Raw genomic sequence first — 22,547 nt, 5'->3', positions numbered from 1 at the left:
GCTTGCAAATGTTGGTACAAATTGGTTTTGTTAAGATGTGTCACCAATAAATATATATATATATATATATATATATAATACGGAAAAAGGGATTTAAACTTTGGACGTTTTTTTTTTTGAAAATATGTGTCAATTGAACTATAAGATTCTTGACACATAAAACTAATTCAAATATTCATTTATTGGACAGTTGAAATTCTGATCACATTCATTATCAGATAAATTTGTAAACATTTTGTACTAGAATTTATATTAGTAATTTTAGAATTTTCATTTGTGAATTCCACATTCTTACATTTTGTGAAATTGTTTTCTTTTTTCCTTGTAAATGAGGAGTTACATAGATTAAGGAATAATAAGCATATTACAAGAAAGAATAATGCAACTCGCCAACCACTTATCATTTCTTCATTATACAAAACCTTCAATCAAAACTCTAATTTTTTATCTTGGTTAATGAATATGAAAACCAGTATATAGAGCAAAGACCAGGCCAATTACATTACAATTACAATTTAAACTCTGTATCTATTTAACAAAATTTTGACATCATATTGGTAAATTTCAATAATGTAATTTCTATCTGCTTTCTCTCTTGGATTTACCTACCTTAAAAAGCTTCAATAATTTGTATTCAACATGATTTCTAAATCTTCATTCATAAAAATGGAAACAATTTCCAAAAAGAAAGAAGAAGTTTGCATCTGATTTAAAATTAGCGGCAAAGACATAAAACCCCTTTTAACTTTACTCTTCAATTCATTATTATTATTTTTCCATATCTTATATTGATTTTTTTTTAGTTAAATAGCAGAAATTATCTTTTAAATTTGAAAAAGGAGGAAAGAGGAGTAGAGTAAACCTGACCCAAAATTAGCCTATTTTTAGCTAATTCTATTCTACTTCCTTTCACCCCCCTTTTCTCTCCCTCAATCCAAACTGGCCATTAGAGTATTTTAAGTAGAGTTATTTATTTATTGGATTTCAAACTAATGGCAGAGTAGAAGACTGTTTGTATTAATTATCCTTATTATAGATTAATAACAACAAACGATATCAATAAAAAAAAAATTTGACTGATAAAGGAGCCCTCAAACACAAAATATTAGCTAGAATGTGGATATAGCTGTAGTAGCTGGGAACTTTCCACTATATACTTAATTAAATTATTTTCTTTACCTTCCCTAAGTGCATCGGTCAGGCACAGTGAAAATATACTCAAAGGTTGAGTATATTTAAGAAACATACGTAATTAATCTTTCTCGATTAATTTTACTTATTATGTTATCCCATTGTTTGATATGTCCATAAAGGCCTCTTTAGATATGCAACACTAAGATAATCTAATTTAAAGTACATGTTAGAATTCTTCAATTTAAAATTATTAAAAAAAAATCCTTAAATTTAAGAAATTTAAGAAATTTGCAATGGAGGGGGTAAATTAGATCATATATAACTTCTAATATAATCAAACAATGGGATTAATTTTACTTGTTATGTTATCCCATTGTTTGTTATCTTTAAATTTTAATCATATATAACTTCTAATATAATGAGTTAACAGCTGTTATAAAAACTGTCATTTACTCCCTCACCACTATCTTAGTATATTTGTAGTTATGAATTGTTTGATTTATCCGGAAAAAAAAAAAAAAAAAAAAAAAAAAAGAAAAAGAGAGAGAGAGAGAGAGAGAGAGAGAGTTGTGGTTGTAGTTCTTACTTTTTTAAATGCTGCACCCAAAAAAGTAAGAGTTGGCCCACTAGAAGAAAATATTGATGTCATCTAATGATCCCAAAAAAAACAGGTCTAGGTGGTTTCCTTACAAAATTAAAAAAAAAAAAAAAAAAAAAAGGTTCTTATAGTTGATATACTCTCGTAATAGACTACTTTCAATTACAACAATTAACAAATTTGTAAGTAATTTGTAAAACTCAAAGTTTTGAATTTTGTTCCATTCCAATAGAAACGGCCAAAAAATCTCATACTGGTATGCAAATTAGTACGAGAACCCACCCTATTTCAACTCGGATAAAATTTCAGTCCATTTTGTTACGGGTTGTTTCAGTTTTCCATCGGTATAAAGTTTGGGTTCTTTATCTTTATTTTTATTTTTTTAAAGTGATGAAAAAGAGAGGGTGAAGTAAAGGAGCTAGTATATGGTGTACCTGGCATATATGTCGGGTCACTCACACACTGGTGGGTCCCACAGTGTGAGACCCGGCATATATGCTGGGTACAAGATATAATTTTAGGAAGTAAAGAGGGAAAATGAAAGAAATTGTTGACAAAATGAAAACTATGGGCTTACCCTTCTTTAGATGTACTATCGTGTAAACTGGCTTAAGTAACTAAAGGAAAGAAAAAAACGCTGGGAACAGGGAAGTTGCAGTGAGCAAAATAAATGAAAGACAACAAATTGAAGAGAAGAAAAAGGAGGAGGAGAAGAAGTAGATGTGGTGGAGATTTTTTCTTTTTTAAGAACAAGCAGTGTGAAATTAATGAGAGTGAAGTGATGTTGGCAGGTGGTGGAAGTAATAAAGAGAAAGTTAAAATCAAATGAGAAAAATAGTAAACTTGTATTGGGTTAGGATTTTAGATTAGGTTTTATATAAAAATTTTGTTATTTGTTATAAAAAAAATTCACAAAATTTTATTTTAAGAGTAGCCATTTATATTTATACAAATTATATAGTTTGATTTGTGATGTGTTTTGGTTCTTGTGCGTCTCTCTCTCTCTCTATATATATAGCAGAAAGGTTCTTCCATTGCAAATTTCAAGACCAGGCAAACGAATACTACAGACGGCAGATGCAACTGATGAATACTGGACAACAGCTCTTTTTGAAGAAAATGATGGAAAAAGAAACATTTGTAACATCATGAGCTTGATTTGTCAAAAGAACAACGTGAAAATAATAACAGATGAAGTTTTGTAGACAACTTGATGATTTATATTGAAAAGATATTATTAAGAATTTCACTAATAAAATAATAATTTAAAGTTTAGTAAATGAAGATCATTGTTGACTGTTGAGCATAATTTTAATGGAAGATGCTAAGTTCATTTAATTTAATTTTTTATTTATTTTTTTTATTTGTATAGCAAACTAGGAAATTTTTGTTTACTCATTAGAGTTTAGAAAGATAATAAGTTCTCTTGAGAATCCATAGCCGGTCATAAAAAGTTTGGGACTACAGCTTTGTTGTTGTACTTTAGTATTAGGAAATTAATATGTGTTTCTATCATATCTCTCTCTCTCTCTCTGTGAAAAATGTGTGAGTGATATTTGAGTGTGTCTTGATTGGTGCATTAATTCATTAGTGTCTCTCCCCACCCCACTCCCCAAAGAAAAAAAGAAAAGAAAAGGAAAAGAAAAACTAAAAATCCTTAGATCTGCCCTTCTGCATGGGTTAATATACGGGGTGTGTCTACTGACCTTGTTGTATTTCCTGGACCAAATTTTGCGTTGGTGTTCTATGATCAGTTTCTTTTGTGGAGATGGGTTTTACATTATTTTTTCGGTTGTTTATTGTTTATTTGTTTGTACTCGAACTAATGTCTATGTTATAGACACTGTCATGGAATTTAGTTAATTATTTGGTGATGTATAATTTCCAACTTAACATATTTTGTTTCAATGAATGAAGACTATGAATTTAGGTACACCTGTGATATTTGATGTTGTTTTCATTGGCTTTTGTGAATGTAGAGTTCATTAATAGGTTCCTGTCATGTTGGACACTAATTATTCCATTTTATAAAATTTATGGCTGGATGATATCGTTGTGATCCATTGTAAACAGGATTTTTTCATTGACAAGGCCGATCCTGGATAATGTCCTTGGGCCTTTCTTGTACTTGGCCTTGGGAAATTTGGTTTGATTTGGTGGTAACTGGTAAGTTCTATTAAAATTTTTAGAATATGTTGATTTAAAAATTACATTATGATTCGTAGAACCATGCCACCAACCTTTAGATTATAAGAGTAGTCAATTTTTCGTTTATTAAAATAGAGTAGTCAATTGTAAAAAATTTTAAGTTTTTATTTTTATTTTTTTAACTTTAAAATTATACATGAGACATGAATTTATTGATATATTGATAAATAACATCCGATTAATACATAGTTTGGCTTGCAAGTTAGGAAAAAAAAAATGTGATCTAATAATAAAATTTAAAAATATTAATCTAATAAAAAAATGTGGAGAGGTGTAGTATCACAAAAGTTTTATTAAGGCTCCATTCGATTCACATATTTAAGTAACAATTTTGGATTTTATATGTGCATGTTTAAGTAACTTATAGTTAAACACTAATTGTATATGCAAGTGATGAATATTTTTAAATGCAGTATCATATACTAAATCTTAAATCTTGTTCGTTTGTACTCAAGAATTTCTATCAAAAGGATAAATCATTAACAACCTTTGGTGGCATATTTGACTAAGGATTTTTTTTTAAAAAATAAAAAATAAAAATAAGATGCCTACCATCATCATCCAACATGAATAAAGTAAAAATAAACACCCTAGTTAAGTGTAAGTACACATAGAGGCAATATCTTGTGAACGGCCAAAACTCATATAAAGGCAATTTGCATAAATGTAATAATCACAACATCTTTCCCTGCAATTGACAATGGCCATTCGGCCTAGTTGTATCCGCATGCTTTTCAGGGCCGGCCCAAGGCCTAGGCAAGTTAGGCCTAAGCCTAGGCCTAAGGCCCCACCAAAATACAAAGTTTTCTTTAGGAAAAAATGCCCTACTTTCTACAGTTAAAAAGTCCAAATTTTTATAAAATTATATAAATATATATATTTTCTAAATGTTGTACATTTATTTTTATTAGTGATGTTAAAGATATTACAAATTTTACTATTGGCTTATAAATTGCCATGTTATTAATCACAAAAAAGTGATATAAACATTCATTAGTTAAATTAATGAAGTTCATCAATGAAAGACAATATCACATTATATTTTGAACATTTGTTAGTGTAAATCAAAGTTGAATAGCCTTATTTACATGGACACAAATGGATAAAAATAAAATAAAATTCTTCCCCTCATTTTCAAAACACATTTATTATCAATTTGTCTCAATAAATTTTAGAATTTAGATGTGGTTCAAGGGTGTTTTTTTTTTTTTTCTTAAAATTTTTTATAGCTTTGAAAAGCCAAGATGCTCTAAAAATTTTAAAAATAGTGTAAAATTATTATTTATTTAATTTCTTAATGAAATTTGTGTAGGCAAAACACTATTTTAGTTCCTACATTTTGGGGTCACAATCAATTTGATCCCTACATTTTGGTAGCAGTTAATTTAACCCATGTTATTTTTAATTTACAATCAATTTGGTTCTTACGATTAACTCATTAACGAAAAATACTTACAAGACAAATGGTTTACATTGTTGGCACAGATGATGCTTACGTGACTTTTAAAATAATATTAAAAATTTTTAGTAAAAAAATTTGATCCCTACATTTTGGTAGCAGTTAATTTAGTCTATGTTATTTTTAATTTACAATCAATTTGGTCCTTACTATTAACTCGCTAATGGAAAATGCCTACGAGACAAATTGTTTACATTGTTGGCACAAATGATGCTTACATGACTTTTAAAATAATATTAAAAAAATTTAGTAAAAAAAAAAAATGCCACATCAACTAAAAAATTGAAAAACAAAAAAAACAAAAAGAACGATCAACTCTCTCTCTTCGATTATTTCTCTCTTCAAAAAAATCAAAGATCAGATCAAAAATATTTTTTTATTCCAAACTAAAATTTCATTCAATTCAAAGATGAAAGTACATTAATTAGAAAGACAAAGAAGGTACATATTGTAGAACATGCAATACCCCAAGTGGTTTTGTACCCTTCCAAATTTGCATATTGGTGTTCTCCAGGCCCTTTGTACCAGTTCATGAGCTACCTTCTTATTCTCTCACCAGGTGTGCTGGAAACTAGGGATGGCCATGGATCGGGTATGGATCGGGTATACCCATACCCGACCCGAAAATTTTACCCATGGATACCCGATTATCAATACCCGATAATATCCATACCCAAATCTTACGCAAACATATTATCCATGGATATCCATACCCTACCCGAACCTGAAACCCATTTAAATTTTTTTTTTTATTCAAAACATTATAACATAAAAACTAACCAATCTTAAAAAAGAAAAAACTAATCAATAAAAAAAATGAAAAAAAAAATGTGATAAATGGAAACCAAGAAAGTTTCATTGATATATCATAATAGAGTCATACCATATCTAAACCTTCATAACACATTCATATATCAAAACATAAAGATTGCAAATAAGAGAAGAAAGCATAAGAAGTTTATAACTTTGAGTTGACAAATAGCTCCTTCATTGTATCATCATTTCACTGACAACCATACACACTGACAAAACATGGTCCCAAAGAGAAGACCAAGGATTTGAAGATCAATTACATCATATGCAGTCCTCCCAACTGGTAGAAAAGGAACAGCTGGGAAAACTGCCAATACCCAGAAGATTGCAAAAGCAATTGAGCCTAGAACCACTTTTACAGAAGAAGCTAAAGCCATTTTTGCTGCTCAGCAAGAGAAAATCTTGTTGTTATACCATTCCAAGGGCACTATGTTAATGAAATTCCCTAGCTGATGCCATATTATTGCAACATGCAAGAAAAAAAATACCTTGGTTAGAAAAAAGTAAGCGTATAACAAGTGCTAGGAAGATAAGCAAGTAAAGTTGTTACAGCTATTAATAGATTATAAGGCATAATAAAGTAACGAAAACATTCAAAATCAAGAAATGTAAGGGATTGGGGAGTTCAACTAATACTAACTAACAATATAGACTCTTTTTTTTTTCCTCCTTTGTTCTTTAAGAGGAAATATTCACCAAATTCCTTACTTAGCCATATAATAATAATAGAGAGGAAGATCTATCACTGCTTCTACAAGTTTATATATCTATTTGTAAACAATACATTACTATTAGAAAAGAAAACCCATTTACCTTAAACTCATCAGAGAAGGTACCATGGCTTTGTGGAGAATCCATGTATTGATAGATAGAATGAGAAGATAATGAAAAAATGAACTTTGAAAGAGAACCAAGTTATATGCATGTAAAAGACATGTATTGGATTGCCAAACGGTGGAACCACAATGCACCATAGAGGGAACGGAAATCACAAAGTGGATGATCCTCCCCAGAGAAAGAGACTACACATTGTCCAATTCTTCTCAACTACTGATTCTTATTGAGTGGCTGATATGCAGACTTCTCACACTGACTCAGATCGTACTTCAATATATATGGGTCCACGTCATTTCTTTAAAATCTAAACTACAACTGCAAAAGCCAATACATGGACTGTGATTCCAAAACTCAGTTGCTACTAAATTAAACTACAAAAACAAGCATAAAAGTTGAATATATACTCTAATAGGTTTCTTACAACCTTTCATATTTAACAAACAAAAAGATAGTTTTATAAATGCAAAGAATAACAAAATTTTATATAATAAAAAAATGCTGCCTTTTATATGCAAATCAGCCACTCAGGGTCTAAGAACATAAAAGTATAAAACCAGTATCCCTGGAAAGCAATGGTTTGATCATTGAAATTTGAAGATATATCATGACAAAGTATTTGCTGGATCCCAGAACCACACACAATATAATTGCAGTGAACAGTTTACTAGAATCAAGCAACCCAACCTCCACTAATCCTACCCCAAGATTATGTAAAAAAAGGACACCAACTAATAAAGTAAAGTACTGTGGCTGTATATTTCTCACAAGATGAGGAGGCCCAATAAACATGTCAGAATGGCAAAATTCCCCAGCAACAATTTCTTGTATTAACACCATTCCAAACACCTACTCTTCATCTTCCAGTGGAAACTGGCAAATTAGAAAGCCTTGAATAATATGATTAATTGACCTCACTTCTTTTTAGAGTTTATGGCTTGATTCATAGTTAAAGCATCACTTCAAAAATTGCTTTTGAAACTCCTATTTCTTGAGCCAATGTCACCATAGATCTATGTAGTTTTTTTTTTTTTTACACAGATTCAACTAAAACCATAAATCTAAGCTCCTGTCAATGAGTAACAAAGAGATCCAGTCAAAACAACAACAACAATCAAAACTCATATGAGTTGCTGGGTTTGAAAGGGGTGGAGGTGGGTGGGTCAACCACAACGGACCTGTTCCTGAACAAGGGATAGAAGGGTTTTACAAGTGGTGAAGGTATTGCGGCAGCTAGACTGGTGGTGTTGGCGCCACAATACCAGGCCATTTGAGGTCATTCCAATTGAAATTTTTATTAATCAAGCAAACTATCCAATTGGAGTACAATAGCTCCTTTATATAGACTTTTAGGACTAGAGCTAATCCAATTTGACGTGGGGACAATCCCAACTATTGAATTATGAAAATAACCTTGACTCTAAAAAATTAAATGCAATACAAATAATTTTAACTAGTAAGATCTAAAATAAAATCTCCCTATCAAAAAACAGGCCTAAAATAAAATCTCCCTGTCAAAAAACAGACCTAAAATAAAATCCAACGGTAAAAAATACAATTTGACTTTTAAAACAATTTTATTTGACTTTTAAAACTAAATAAAATTGTTTTCGTGCTCCCTGAATCAAGGGAGTATCCTGAAATGTGCACATCAATACAAAAATGAGCATTTTCTAGGCATGCTTCCACTTTTTTAACCTCTCTAGGCAGTAGTGAACCAGACAGGCATAACTCATCATAAGAATGCATTCCTTTAGAATTACCTGAGAGTCATCCTTAAGGGACCTGTCTTCAGATTTTAAATGACTTTCCAAGCACCACCTTCAACAAAACTGATGCCTTCTCTAGCTGCCACAGCCTCCACTGCTACAGTCAACTAAACAATCCTTGTGTTGATGTCAAAGGATTTTCCAGAAATATTTTGAAAACCCCATTCCTGGTTGTTGCCAATGAAGCTTCCTCCTAGAACTAAAAGTTTGCACACTAATATCTGCTTTAGGAGCCAACTTTCTGCATAAAACTCACCAACTAGCTTCACAGCTCTATAGGCTACCTACACTTTGTGGAGTCTTTTGACTGGAAAAATCTTACTGTTAACTCTCCCACAGTCCTGTTCATGTTCCTTTCCTGGGAAATTATTTTTTACATTCCTCCAAATTCGCAGAAAGATCAAGAGAATCACATGCTTACTGAAACTTACAGAGAAGAAGAGACCAACCAAACTGATTTCACAGAGGCACATAAGGAAGATGAGGAATGGTTTCAGATGCTTGCTTGCATAAGCACCAAAGCTTATTTCAATTATAACCTTTTTCTTGTACAAGATTCAGCACACTTCCTCTACATCATTAAAATAGCTTCATAGAATTGATTTTAATTTTAATCAGCACATCACTATTTCCTGCTAGCTACCATAACTTTTCATCCTCCTTTCTGCAACCAGATTCTCCTTCATTTATCTATAACTGGGTTTGTGCACATTAATTTTGCAGGCTTTTGGGTGCCTATGTGCTTAGTGGTTATATGTGCCGATCACCTGAAAATGACTTCCCTAGCCATATTAAGGTATTTGTGCTATTCATTTGCTAAAGATTTTGATTGAGATGACGATGCTCCCAAAGAACCACCACTCCAGAACACCCGGAACATATGCACATATTAGGCAGCCCTGCAGTATAGTCCAGAGGTATTTCTGTGAAAACTGATGGATATCATTAATTGAGAAACCAAATGTAATGGGATAGCTCAATAGCCATACATAAATGTGAAGACAACAGAGGGCGGGGAGGAGCTGAAAAAGAAACAAGAAAACTTGCTGTAAATTTCGTGACAAACAAGAATGAGGGAAATGAGTGATTTGTGAACAAATTCCAATGCCGAGCATTAGAACAAGTTACAAGTTGAGATCCAAAACTGCATTCTGATTTAGATTTTAGAGTTTCTAGCTGGTAAAGATATTGGGCACGAGTATGATATGATAGGTACAAAGCAATACATCAATTCTTGAAAACCTAGTATACGATGTAACTCAACAAGGACACGTTAACTAATTAATATATAAATAAGTATTTTTAAATATACCTATCAAAAAAAAAAAAAAAAAGTATTTTTAAATGCATATTATGCTAATATTTAGTTTAAAGATAAATGAGAAACATCAAAAAGCATATAATACGTAGAATAATCCTATCAAAAAACTTAAGGTAGAATAATGAAACTAACATAGATGCTATAGATAACAAAAGAACACATGATCCATGCTTGACATTCTCAGAATTCTTTTATTTGAAGATTTCTGACTTTTTGAAGGCTGAAGCACAAGAACCCATAGTTTACATTTAAATTAAAACCCTTTTTCCTTTAAAAATAAAAATAAATAAAAAGGTCCATTTTTATTCCTAAAGGCATCCATGTCATATCCTATCATATCCGTGATAACAAATTAACTTTGGCTTATGATGGTCCCTCATTTGCCAATTCCATCTTAGGGGAGAGATACAAAATCAGAGGCTTTGTTCTATTTTTTAACAAATGTGTTGAGTGGACCTCATGCAAAGCACCTTTTTCACATAGAGCTGCTCTACACAAAAAAAGGTGGTTTGCATTGTCTTTCAATATGGCATACACACCAAATTATCATCAGGCCAGATACACACACAATATGTATATTGACATATATGTGTCAGATGTATATCAGATATGGCCATACAAGTATGACAGCTACTTTAAAGTATCTGTTCTTCTTAGCTTTCTAGTATCTTCCATCAAAATCATTAGATGCTCACACAATCATTAAATTTTTCATGGAAAGAAAAAAGAAATTGTTCACTTTATTGATTTTTGACAAATGTGTTGAGTGGACCTCATGCAAAGACCCTTTTCCACATAGAGCTGCTCTATGCAAAAAAAGGAAGTTTGCATCTTCTTCCAATATGGTATAGACCAAAATATCATCAGGCCAGATACATATACAAAATGAATATTGGCATATCTATGATAGATATATATCAGATATGACCATACGGGTATGACAGCCACTTTAAAGAATCTATTCTTCTGCGGTTTCTAGTAATTTCTACCTATCAAAAAATTAAAAAAGTTTCTAGTATTTTCAATCAAAATCATCAGATTCTAGAACAATCATTAAATTTTGCATGGAAAGAAAAAAAGAAGTTAACTTTATTGATTTACCCATGAATAGATATTTCAGAATTTACATTCATCTAGAGAGGATACATTTGAAGCTTCAATAGTAAGGAATAAAGTGGGTTTACTTACAGCTCATTTGCAATAATAATATCATTGGAAGCCTAAAGTACTCCACTTAGTTCAAAAATAAACTTCTCATATTTCATTCATTCCCAAAAAAAAAAAAAAAAAATCAAAAAAAAAAATCAAAAACTTATTTTTGATTTAGTTAGTAAAGGACAATTTTTTTTTTAAAGATAAGTAAGAAAAACGTATATTCAAAAAAATACTTTATGCAAAGAGGCACAAAGCGTATCAAAGATTACAAAAAGAGAGAGAAAAGCAAAAACAGAGGAAAGAAACTAATTACAAAGAAAAAGAGAGTTAAGGAACAAAAGGAGAGTTTCACTAAAAAACCATTCCTCTCTAGAACTAATTAAATATGACATAAAAGAGAGAGAAAGAGAGTATATAAGTTAGTAAGGAAAAATTTTCTCTAAGTTAAATCTGAAACCTCCATCTCCAAAACCAATCAAATATAATATAAAAAACAGAATCTAGTATTTTAAAAAGAATAAGTAGAGAACATCCCCACAACTACTAACAATATAACAACATGCACTGAAAGAGTAATTTTTCTCCTTGTAAGCATCTCAACTTTCAAGTTACTTATCACATCCATAAAAGTTTTTTTTTTTTTTTTTTAAATAAACAAATGTCTCTCAAACATTAAATGTCTAGATAAGACTTGAGTTTTTAGAATTCATTGACCAATCAAATATACTTACGAAGGAATACAGAAATGATTACTATTAAGCAAAAAAGGATTAGATTTATACCCGAGCATGTGTAGATGATATGAACATCCTTAAGCCAGAAAAGCTTTTAACATTCACTTGTAAGGTATAGATAGGGAAAGCGCATCCACTTTAGTATGGGCCCATCACAAACACTTAACAGATCCCCCATTAATGCAGCAAACTCTTTCACCAGTATGTAGCAGCTAGCAGTCTTTGTCACGATCTTGAGGTATATCCACTTTGCATGTCAGCACTATGTATCTTCAGATCACACCAATAAATTACAAATTTCATCCTCAGATAAATATGCTTCTCATAAATCACTGTCATGAGGCTTTGTCCAAAGCTCCTCCCTTGGTTTAGCCGAAAGCCCTTTCGCTAACATCTCTTCATCATACTTCCGTGCCATGTCTACCATTCCTTTATCTACCAAAGCATCAATCAAAGCATTGTAAGCAGACTCATCTGGACTACACCCAACTTCCTCCATCTTCTCCCACACAATAAAGGCTGGTCGAAGAAACCCCCATCTCCCAAATTTTCTCAAAAGCATCACATAAGTATCCATCCTGGGACGAACCCCGCTTTCAATCATTCTATCGAGAAGTCTAAGAATCTCTCTGGGCTTCTCAAGACATCTAAAATGCAATTGAACGTGATAACATCTAGTAAACAACCCTTCTTATGCATTCGATCGAGCAACTCATAAGCCTCCTTATATCTACCATTTTCACAAAACAGCTTTATAATCGTATTATAAGTCGCAACCTCAGGCTTACAACCGAAGTCCCTCATTTCCTTAAACACTCGAACAGAACAATCCACACCCTCCGAAAGACCAACAGCATGAATAACCGTATTATACGCCACCACATCCAACCTTATACCCTTCTTCTTCATCTCCATATACAACTTCACAGCCTTCCATGGCTTCCCACTCTTGCACATTATATCCATATATATCGAATAAGAATGCAAATCTTTACGAACACCCATTTGATCCATCTCTTCCCAAAATTCCCTACACTTACTCCACCATCCCATCTTAAACCACCCGCGAAGTATAAATCTTGGTATTCTTCGCATCAAAACCAAACTTCTTGTTCTTCCCAAAACACAAATCATAGGCCTCAACCACATGCTTGTACTCACACAAAGCATCAATAAGATTACAAAAAAACATCTTATCCTTCAAACCAAACTCTTCTAATGAATCATAAATACCTACAGCTTCTGTAACTATATGTGCACATATATATCGCTTAAACAAAATCCAAAAGGTGGTATGGTCTGGTTTGAAAAATGGGTTTGTTTTCATTCGATAAATTAAGTCCCAAGAAAGCTGGAATTCGAAGAACTTACGTAGAATGTCGAGCATACGATTGTAAGTATGAGTTGTGTGTTGGAAATGGGATTGGGTTTGGACCCAGTTGAAGAAATCGAGAGCACGCTTCCAGTCATTGCAGTAGGAGTAGAGGGTTTCGTGGACCGCGGTGGGATCGAAAATCGAAATCCGTGTGGGATAGTGAAATGGGTTTGGTTGACAAAGATTGAGAAAGTGGAAAGAAGACAGAGATGGGTGACTTAACGATGAACCGTCTGCTCGTGATTGAACAAAGCATTTTTTTTTTCCCTTGTTTTTGAGTTTTGTTCTGCTGAGTGCTGATTATATAAAACCTTGAAAGCTTCGTGAGTCAACTTGAACAAATCGCGGTAGACATGACAAACGGGCCTGGTTAATCGGGGTTGGGTCATTTTAAACTGCTAGAAACGGGCTGGGTCAATCGGATTACGAGATGGATTGGGTCGGACGACCTGTTACACTAAAATTGTTCCACAACCAAAATACTACCATCCAAAGTCTTATACATAGCCATACTAATAGTACCGTTTATTCCATAACCATTATCTAATGTTCTTCACATAGAATATTGTTAACCTGAGTTTCACCACCATTTGAAGGTACCTGAGAGAAAAACATGCCTCAGCCCTCTTTACCTCAAAAATTAAGCCATACAACAGAAACATACATGACCAGACATAAGCTTCGTACTTTAACCTGAATACCAAATAACATTAGTAGAAATATCATCGACCTTAGTAATTCAACTTGATATAAATTGATGACGTTTAAAATCGTCCAAGTCGCGTTGCCCAAACCCGCAGTCTTCCATAAAAGGTGAAGAGTAAGAAACTTGCAGAATGAAAATAAAGGTGAAGAGAAAGAAACGTTCAGTAAGAAACCTGCACTCTGAAAACACCTTCAGAGTGCACAGCTGTGGTGCCAGCCTAAGATCCTTCGAATATCAAGTCAGAAACTCACATTTATCTCATTGAACTCGAAAGAAAGAGCTTGAGAAATGTGTTTTTCACGTACCTTGAAATTGGGGCGTCCCGATATTTATATAGGGGTCTGTGAATGACCACCTTAGCTGAATTGTAGGGATTTTGGGTTATCCCTCAATTTACTTGTAGGAGGTGGGAGTTATCCCACAACTGATTTGTACATAGGAGATGCGAGTTATCCCTTTGCCGGCAATTGCATGAATGTAGGAGAGTCTTAGGTGATAGCTACTATGCGAGTGTTGTAGTGTAGGTTTCATATGCCCATCTTCACCTTTCTGCCTATTGAGGTGACGGACTGGTAACAAAGTCAAGCTCGCAAGTGCTTATTCGTCCGTTCTTGTATGTGATGGATGACTTATTGGAGTAGACGCGATATGTTGCATTTGCTACATTGAGTCTTCCACTTCTAACAAGTTAGTATTTTTGGAAGACGTAGCTTACATTCGGAAGACGTAGCTTACATTTGGAAGGCGCAGCTTGTGTTCGAAAGATTGACTGTGGAGTTAGCTAAAAGATTCCCATCATAAATTAGCAATTGTGGAAATATAATTAAGATAAGACCATATACATTTAAACATTAGCATGAAACTTAAAGTTTAAGTTTCACTTTAACTTCTTCTCAAAAAAAAAAAAAAAAAAATCTCTTTAACTTGTCAAGTTTCATGTCATTAGATTGAGATCGGAGGTTCTATTATAGAATTTCCTCAAGAAAGTTAAAAGTTTTTCGATTGTAGAATTGTAACTAACGCTAGCCATTCCAATTTCATGGTTGCTAGGACTCGAATTCAAAATTAAGAATTCTCTGGGTTCAACTTGATTAACTCCGTTATCATGAGTTGATCACAGAACAAAAAAAAAAAAAAAAAAAAAAAGTAAAATTGAATATATGAAATACAAACTGATGAGTAATGAGGCACTCATTTGAAAAACTAAGCAGACTTCTCACCTAGGTCCAAGGCAATGTTCTTTATTCACATGGATACAGTTTTCCACCTGGACCACCATTTTTTCCCCCAAATTGGATAAAAATATGAAAGAAAATGGCATTGAGAAGAAAAGTACAAAATTATACCCATTTTTTCGTTCTTCTACTTTGAATAATAAAAGTATTTTAGTAATTTACTCTTTTATCTTTTCATTCTTTGTCTCTTCAAAGCACATATATTTTATTCTCCCAACCAAACAAATCCTTTTGTTGAAACAAACACAGCATAATTCTTTACACTTTATCAGTTCTTTCTATTCTCAGTGCAACCAAAGATGACGATTCCTCCTCAAAATTCTTTGGAGTTTGGATGAATGGTTGGTTCCATTCCACTATCAAAATATTTTCTGAATTTTATCTTTGTTCCATTAAAATGCACTATTCCATTAAAATACAGATAAAATACGGTATTATGTATTACACTGTGTGCAACAAATTTTTCCCAATAAAATATAGGATATATAAGATATTTCAAACACACTTGCCAAAAAGAAAAACAACCTACACCAAAAACTGATTGGTGTTTTGGTCTGATGATAAATGGCCATCATTAGGAGTAGACGTCATAAGTTGAAATTCTCTCTCTCAAAAAAAAAAAAAAAAAAAGCCTTATTTCTTCCTATCATTATATAGTTATACTCCATATTATGAAAGCCAACCAAAGTTACTCTTGTTAGGATTAGTGTCTTAAAATCCTATTGTATGATGCTATGTATGTTATTATGTATGATGTTATGCATGACTTAATGTTGTGATTAATAAAGTTGTTTTATTATTATCTAAAATGATGATAACATGAATATTTTGACATTATCATATAATCTATGAGATGCACAGAATGTGATTTATGTGAAAAGTCACAGAAAATATAAATTACAAGTTCTTTTTAAACTCATAATTTTAGTTCGTAGTCGGTGATGAAATTGGGCATTTCATCTACGAAAACTATAACATATCAACTAAGATGATTTGTCTTGATCATAGAAGTGGAGACTTCTAGTTGATATGTTTATATGTTTTAAGAGTTAAAACATATTGAACAGGACCGCTGTGAGATTTATTATTCTCCTAACGACTGTCAAATGAATAATAAATCTCACGACTTCTATTTACATGAAATCTTAATCCTGAGAGAATAATGGACCTGATCATAGAGTGTAGATTGCTTTGATATATCAGGAGTGAGATCTAAAGTAACGGTCAAAATCTCAGTATGTTGGGCAGCCACCTTTAGTGTTGATGGAACATATATTCTCTAGATGGAATTCATAGTCTCTTAACGGAGATATAAAATATTCCCTTGAAATAAGTTTAATAGGTTCGGTTATTCAGAGAGTTAGGCCTAACCATTTTAGTAAAGAGTTACTAAAGTATATATTTATGAAATTGGATTTCATAAATATATGATAAATAACTTTAAAAAAATTAAACCGAATACTCAAGAATTAAGATGTAGTAATTTACAAAGTGGCAGTCTTTATTCATGACTTTGTATTACTGCAAATATTTTATGAAGGGGTTGCATGTACAATAAAGTATTGAGATATAATTTATTAATAAGGCCTAGAGTGCAATTATATTTATATAATGGTATTAAATATAATTAATAGTAACTTTGGACTTGTCAAGAGTTGACAGAAAAGCCCAAGGCCTATTGGAGCTAGTGTCTTATTTGTTCCCTTTTGGTCTCACTCTAAGCCACATACTAAAACCCAATTGGAAAGGCCCAAAAAGCTAGCCCAATTAGATAATCAGTTATAATGAGAGAAACATACAGAATTTTGCAAGGTGACATAAAATGGTTTGTATGTGAGTGTTGGACACTCTTTTCATTCTCTCTTGAACATACACATATAACTGATTGAGAGACCACACTTCTCAAGCATCAAGTGAAATTGAAGTGAAGATTAAAAGTGTTCTCAAGAACTTCATATTTTTGGTTTTTGAAATTCACCACACCAAGGTACACTCTCTTATTCTTATATTCTGAAATTTATATAGCATATGTTATCAATTGCGAATGAAGTAGATCCATTAGTTTTCTACTACATATGTTTTGTATGTGATACAAACATGTAATTTTTCCATCAACTCCACTGTCTTATATATGGATGGCATGAATATACACTCTACAACTAACAAAGGGGAAAAAAGAAAAGGGGAATATGTAAGAGGGATTCATTATATTCTTCTATTTATATTGTATTAAGTCCCTTTAGTGTTTGCAAACAACCTTTTCTTTTGGTTATTTAACATATTTTCTCTTGTACAGTTTTAATTTTTTTTTTCTATACACAGTTATACTTGAACCATTTTTTTTAAAAAAAAACCTCATATAATTGGATTGGAAGGTCAAAGCTAGAATAAATATATTTGTAGGTAAAAGGGAAACCATGCTCATGACGCATCCACTCTATGAAGGGGAAAAAAGGAAAGGGGAATATGTAAGAGGGATTCATTATATTCTTCTATTTATATGGTATTAAGTCCCTTTAGTGTTTGCAAACAACTTTTTCTTTTGGTTATTTAACATATTTTCTCTTGTACAGTTTTAATTTTTTTTTTTCTATACACAGTTATACTTGAACCATTTTTTTTTTATTATAAAAAAACCTCATATAATTGGATTGGAAGGTCAAAGCTAGAATAAATATATTTGTAGGTGAAAGGGAAACCATGCTCATGACGCATCCACTCTATGAAGGAAGTAGCACTACTAAACAGCAGCTTGCAAGGGGAGGGTGTCCAAGAGCTTATAAACACATGGTTAAACTTATGCTTAGGGTCCGTTTGGATACAGCTGAAAACTGAAAACTGAAACTGAAAACTAAAAAACACTGTAGCAAAATAATTTTTAAATGTGTGAATAGTATCGTGGGACCCATTTTTAATGAAAAAGTTGCTAAAAAATGAAATTTGTGGGTCCGTAAACAGTACACTATGTGCTGTGATTGGTTGAAAAAAAATTAGAAAAGTCACTTTGCGGCTATTGTTCATTGAACAGTGCATGAACAGTAGCCGCAACTCTCAAAAACGAGTGAAAAAAAAAATGGGGAAAACGCAGACGCAAACGCGCTGGTTTTCAGCCAAATCCAAACTAAGCCTTAATCTATGTGGGACATTAGGATCATAACAAAAAAACATTTGAAACCCGACTTGGTGGCTTGGTGGTGGTGGTGGTGGGTGCCACGTAGGATTTTCCCGTTAGTTGGATGACGGCAGTGATCAAAATGGAAATGGCTTTCAATTTTTAGGACTAAAGTAGGTGCGTCTAAAAAGTAAGGAACAAAATGAAAATCAACCCAAATGTAGTGATAAAAAGTGCATTTCTGCCTTAAAAAAATAGAGGTGCTTCCAATTGCATGTCTCTACTTGTTTGCTAGGTCTAAGGAAAATTGAATATTCATTGGTTTAATTTGACATCATAACATCATTGTCATCTCTTGTGACCCCACCATTTTAAATTTGGGTGTCAAAAAATGATTTTATTTATTTATTTATAGTTAACTGATGGAAATTATATTAATGGATGAAGAAAATTGATTTTGAAGTGGGGTCAATCATTTCTTTTCTTCTTATTTTTTTCTTCAAAAATGTGAAGTACAAAATATGTTCTACTTCATTATAAAGATTTTATTTTTTGAATACAATAATATTATGTCATTTAAAATTTAAAATCATGTGACGATGAAAAAGAAAATAATTTCTTTATTTAAGGTAAATCACAATAATTTCCCTCATCAGGAAAATGTCAAAAACCACCCATATTGCTATTAATGACACTCCACCTCTTGAGATTTTGATTTATATAACCAATAACCCCTTACTACCATTTATCACCTTTATAAATAAAGTTAAAAGCCATATTTTTCAAATTAAATTCTCATCTAGAATAATCTCAAAATAATGCTTCTTGACCATGCTCATAAAATAAGAAAAAAAGTCATACACAGTATGTAAAATTCTCATTTTTGCAAAATCTGTGAGGGGTAATTGATAGGCTGCCGTACTCTCAATTGTTTTAGGAAAAGTTAATCCTTGAACTCAAACCTACAATTTGTTGATTGTTTTTTGTGAAGACATGCACTTATCATAGCACCAAAACCCAAACTCTTATTAGTTATTACATGATAAGAAATTCTTTAAAAATATATATAAACTAAATGTAATAACTACATTGTTAATTGAAATAAGTCACGTTCCAAGTAGTTTTTTCTAGAATTTGATCAACTCTCCTATCTTAGGATAATCATTTTCATACAAAATCTCAGTTTTTCATATACTTTCAGATTTCTTTAAATTGAACCATTACTGTAGCTTTGAGGGGCCGCAATACTGTAATGTCAAGAGGTACCATCAATATATATTTTGATCACGAGTATAAAAATAAAACTGATCCTATATCATGACATACAGATATTAAGATATGCCATATAGACGTCCAGAATTTGGCTAACTGGTCCTATGAATTTGGTTCGATCTGTTTAAACTAAGTTGGGAAGCAGTGATAATGAAATTCTATCAAATCTACTAGTCAAATCCATTTACTTTGTTAAAAGAGCTCTCACAATCCACAATACTAAAATTCAAGGTTCTTTTACTAGCAAAATAATAATAATAATAATAATAATAAGGTTGTCACTGTTGGGTTACACGTATGAGTGAAGTCCCACATTGAATAAAGATGAGAAGAATGAGTGGTTAATATAACATAATTGAGCACATACCCAACGGGGCTTAGGCCTTTTGGGTTAAAGTGTGTCTCTATATGTTATATTAATCACTCAAGGAAGCTTCCTAAGGTGTTTATCCCCCGACAAGTGGTATCAGAGCCCATGGTGGTGTGCGGCGAAGGTGGTGAGGTGTTCATGGTCCCTACCCAACGGGGAAATTAAAGAAAAAGCCTAAACGGCCCACATACAAAGATCTTGGAGAAGAAAAAAAAAGAGCCCAACAAATGAATATTGCTAATGGTGCTAAATAATGGTGTGATGCAAGGTTCCCATGGACATGGACGTGCGGGGTTCCCATGGATGTGCGTGCGGGGTTGACACGTGGTTCCCATGGATGGCGTACGAGAGACTCATGGATGATGCATTGATGAAGTGAAAAGCCCATTAGGCAAGGGGGAGTGAGTAGGACTTGTTCATGACCCATAGAGAGATCTTGAAGCCCACAGAGAAGCAAAGACTCACACGTGAGGGGGAGATTGTTGGGTTACACGTGTGAGTGAAGTCCCACATTGAATAAAGATGAGAAGAATGAGTGGTTAATATAACATAATTGAGCACATACCCATTGGGCTTAGGCCTTTTGGATTAAAGTGTGTCTCTATATGTTATATTAATTACTTAAGGAAGCTCCCCAAGGTGTTTATCCCCTCGACAATCACCTTGTTTATAATAGCTCTCGTGATCAACAATTCTGCTCAAACTTTATTAAACATTTTAGGAAATACATTAGTTAGCAAGACACTAATTATTAAGACAATTAAACAATTCTACACCATGTATGTGAAAATAGATTAAGACACTAATTATTTTATGGTATAGGCGGGATTTGAATCTTAAGGATTTGATAACAAGAGATTGATTGATTGTTATTTATAATTAGATCAAGACACTAATCGGTTTATAGTGTAAGCGAAGTTAGAATTTCAAATCTTTAATTTGACGGAAAAGAACAACTTTATTAGTTAAGTTATTTGAACCACATTAGTTATTAGATATTCAAGTGTGCTCTCTTTGACCAAAATTTAAGTTCTTGAATAGAAGTTAAGATGTTTGCTCATGTATACTGGACAAATCCAATAAACAATTAAGGAATTGGAACTCAACCTTTGGCTTCCCAATCTTAATCTAGAACGCCTATAGTATACACTACAAGAAAACTGAGCTATTGCGGCGGGCCTATTGCGGCGGGTGCAAAAACCGCCGCTATATGTCACCTATTGCGGCTCATTTTTGGCCCGCCGATGTACATGAGATCTATTGCGGCGTTCTATATACCCGCCGCAATAGACCTGTTTTAGCGGCATTCAGCTTAGCTATTGCGGCCAATTGGCATGAAAATTGGCATGCATGTTAAAAACAAATAGAAAATGTGATCTAACGGTTGGATTTTCAAAATATGAACTCAACAATAAGTTATTGGTTGGTGTAACATTTTTTAGAATTATATCAAGTGTAACTTGAACCCAATGCTATATTTCTTAATTCGATGTGAATTTTGACAAATCTACCGTTAGATTACATTATCTTCATATATTTTTTACGCATATAAAATTTCAAGGTGATCAAAGATTAATAGTTATGTCATCAATCAATTGTTTAGATTCAAGTTTTTGTAATTTAAAATAACGCATAAAAAATGAGTTTAAAGATCAAATGGTAAATTACACCCGATTGGCATGAAAATTGACATGCATGTTAAGAAAAAATATAAAATGTGATCCAACGGTTGGATTTTAAAAATATGAATTCAACTATAAGTTATTGGTTGATGTAATATTTTTTAGAGTTACATCAAGTGTAACTTGAATCCAACCCTATATTTCTTAATTCAATGTGAATTTTGACAAATCTACCGTTAGATTACATTGTCTTCATATATTTTTCAAGCATACAAAATTTCAAGGTGATCAAAGATTAATAGTCATGTCATCAATCAATTATTTAAATTTAAGTTTTTGTAATTTAAAATAACGCATAAAAGATGAGTTTAAAGATCAAATGGTAAATTACACTTGATTGGCATGAAAATTAGCATGCATGTTAAAAAAAAATAGAAAATGTGATCCAACGGTTAGATTTTCAAAAAGTAAATTCAACAATAAGTAATTGGTTGGTGTAACATTTTTTAGAGTTACATCAAGTGTAACTTGAACCCAGCCCTATATTTTTTAATTTGATGTGAATTTTGACAAATCTACCGTTAGATTACATTATCTTCATATATTTTTCATTGTTAAAAAATTTCAACGTGATCAAAGATTAATAGCCTTGTCATCAATCAATTGTTTAAATTCAAGTTTTTGTAGTATAAAATAACGCATAAAATATGAGTTTCAAGATCAAAGGGTAAATTACATCCAATTGGCAAGAAAATTGGCATGCATGTTAAAAACATATAGAAAATGTGATCCAACGGTTGGATTTTCAAAATATGAATTCAACAATAAGT

General features: G+C 32.2%; 1 pseudogene; it reads right to left on the bottom strand.

The window, feature by feature from the left end:
• Positions 1-8,641: 8,641 nt before the first annotated feature.
• On the bottom strand, positions 8,642-13,707 carry LOC126725788 (pentatricopeptide repeat-containing protein At1g80550, mitochondrial-like; annotated as a pseudogene).
• Positions 13,708-22,547: the final 8,840 nt, after the last annotated feature.

The sequence above is a fragment of the Quercus robur genome, chromosome 5, assembly GCF_932294415.1.
Source record: "Quercus robur chromosome 5, dhQueRobu3.1, whole genome shotgun sequence".
Classification (NCBI taxonomy): Eukaryota; Viridiplantae; Streptophyta; class Magnoliopsida; order Fagales; family Fagaceae; genus Quercus; species Quercus robur.
Note: the sequence above shows the minus strand (reverse complement) of the source record. Positions and strands in the feature narration are given on the sequence as shown.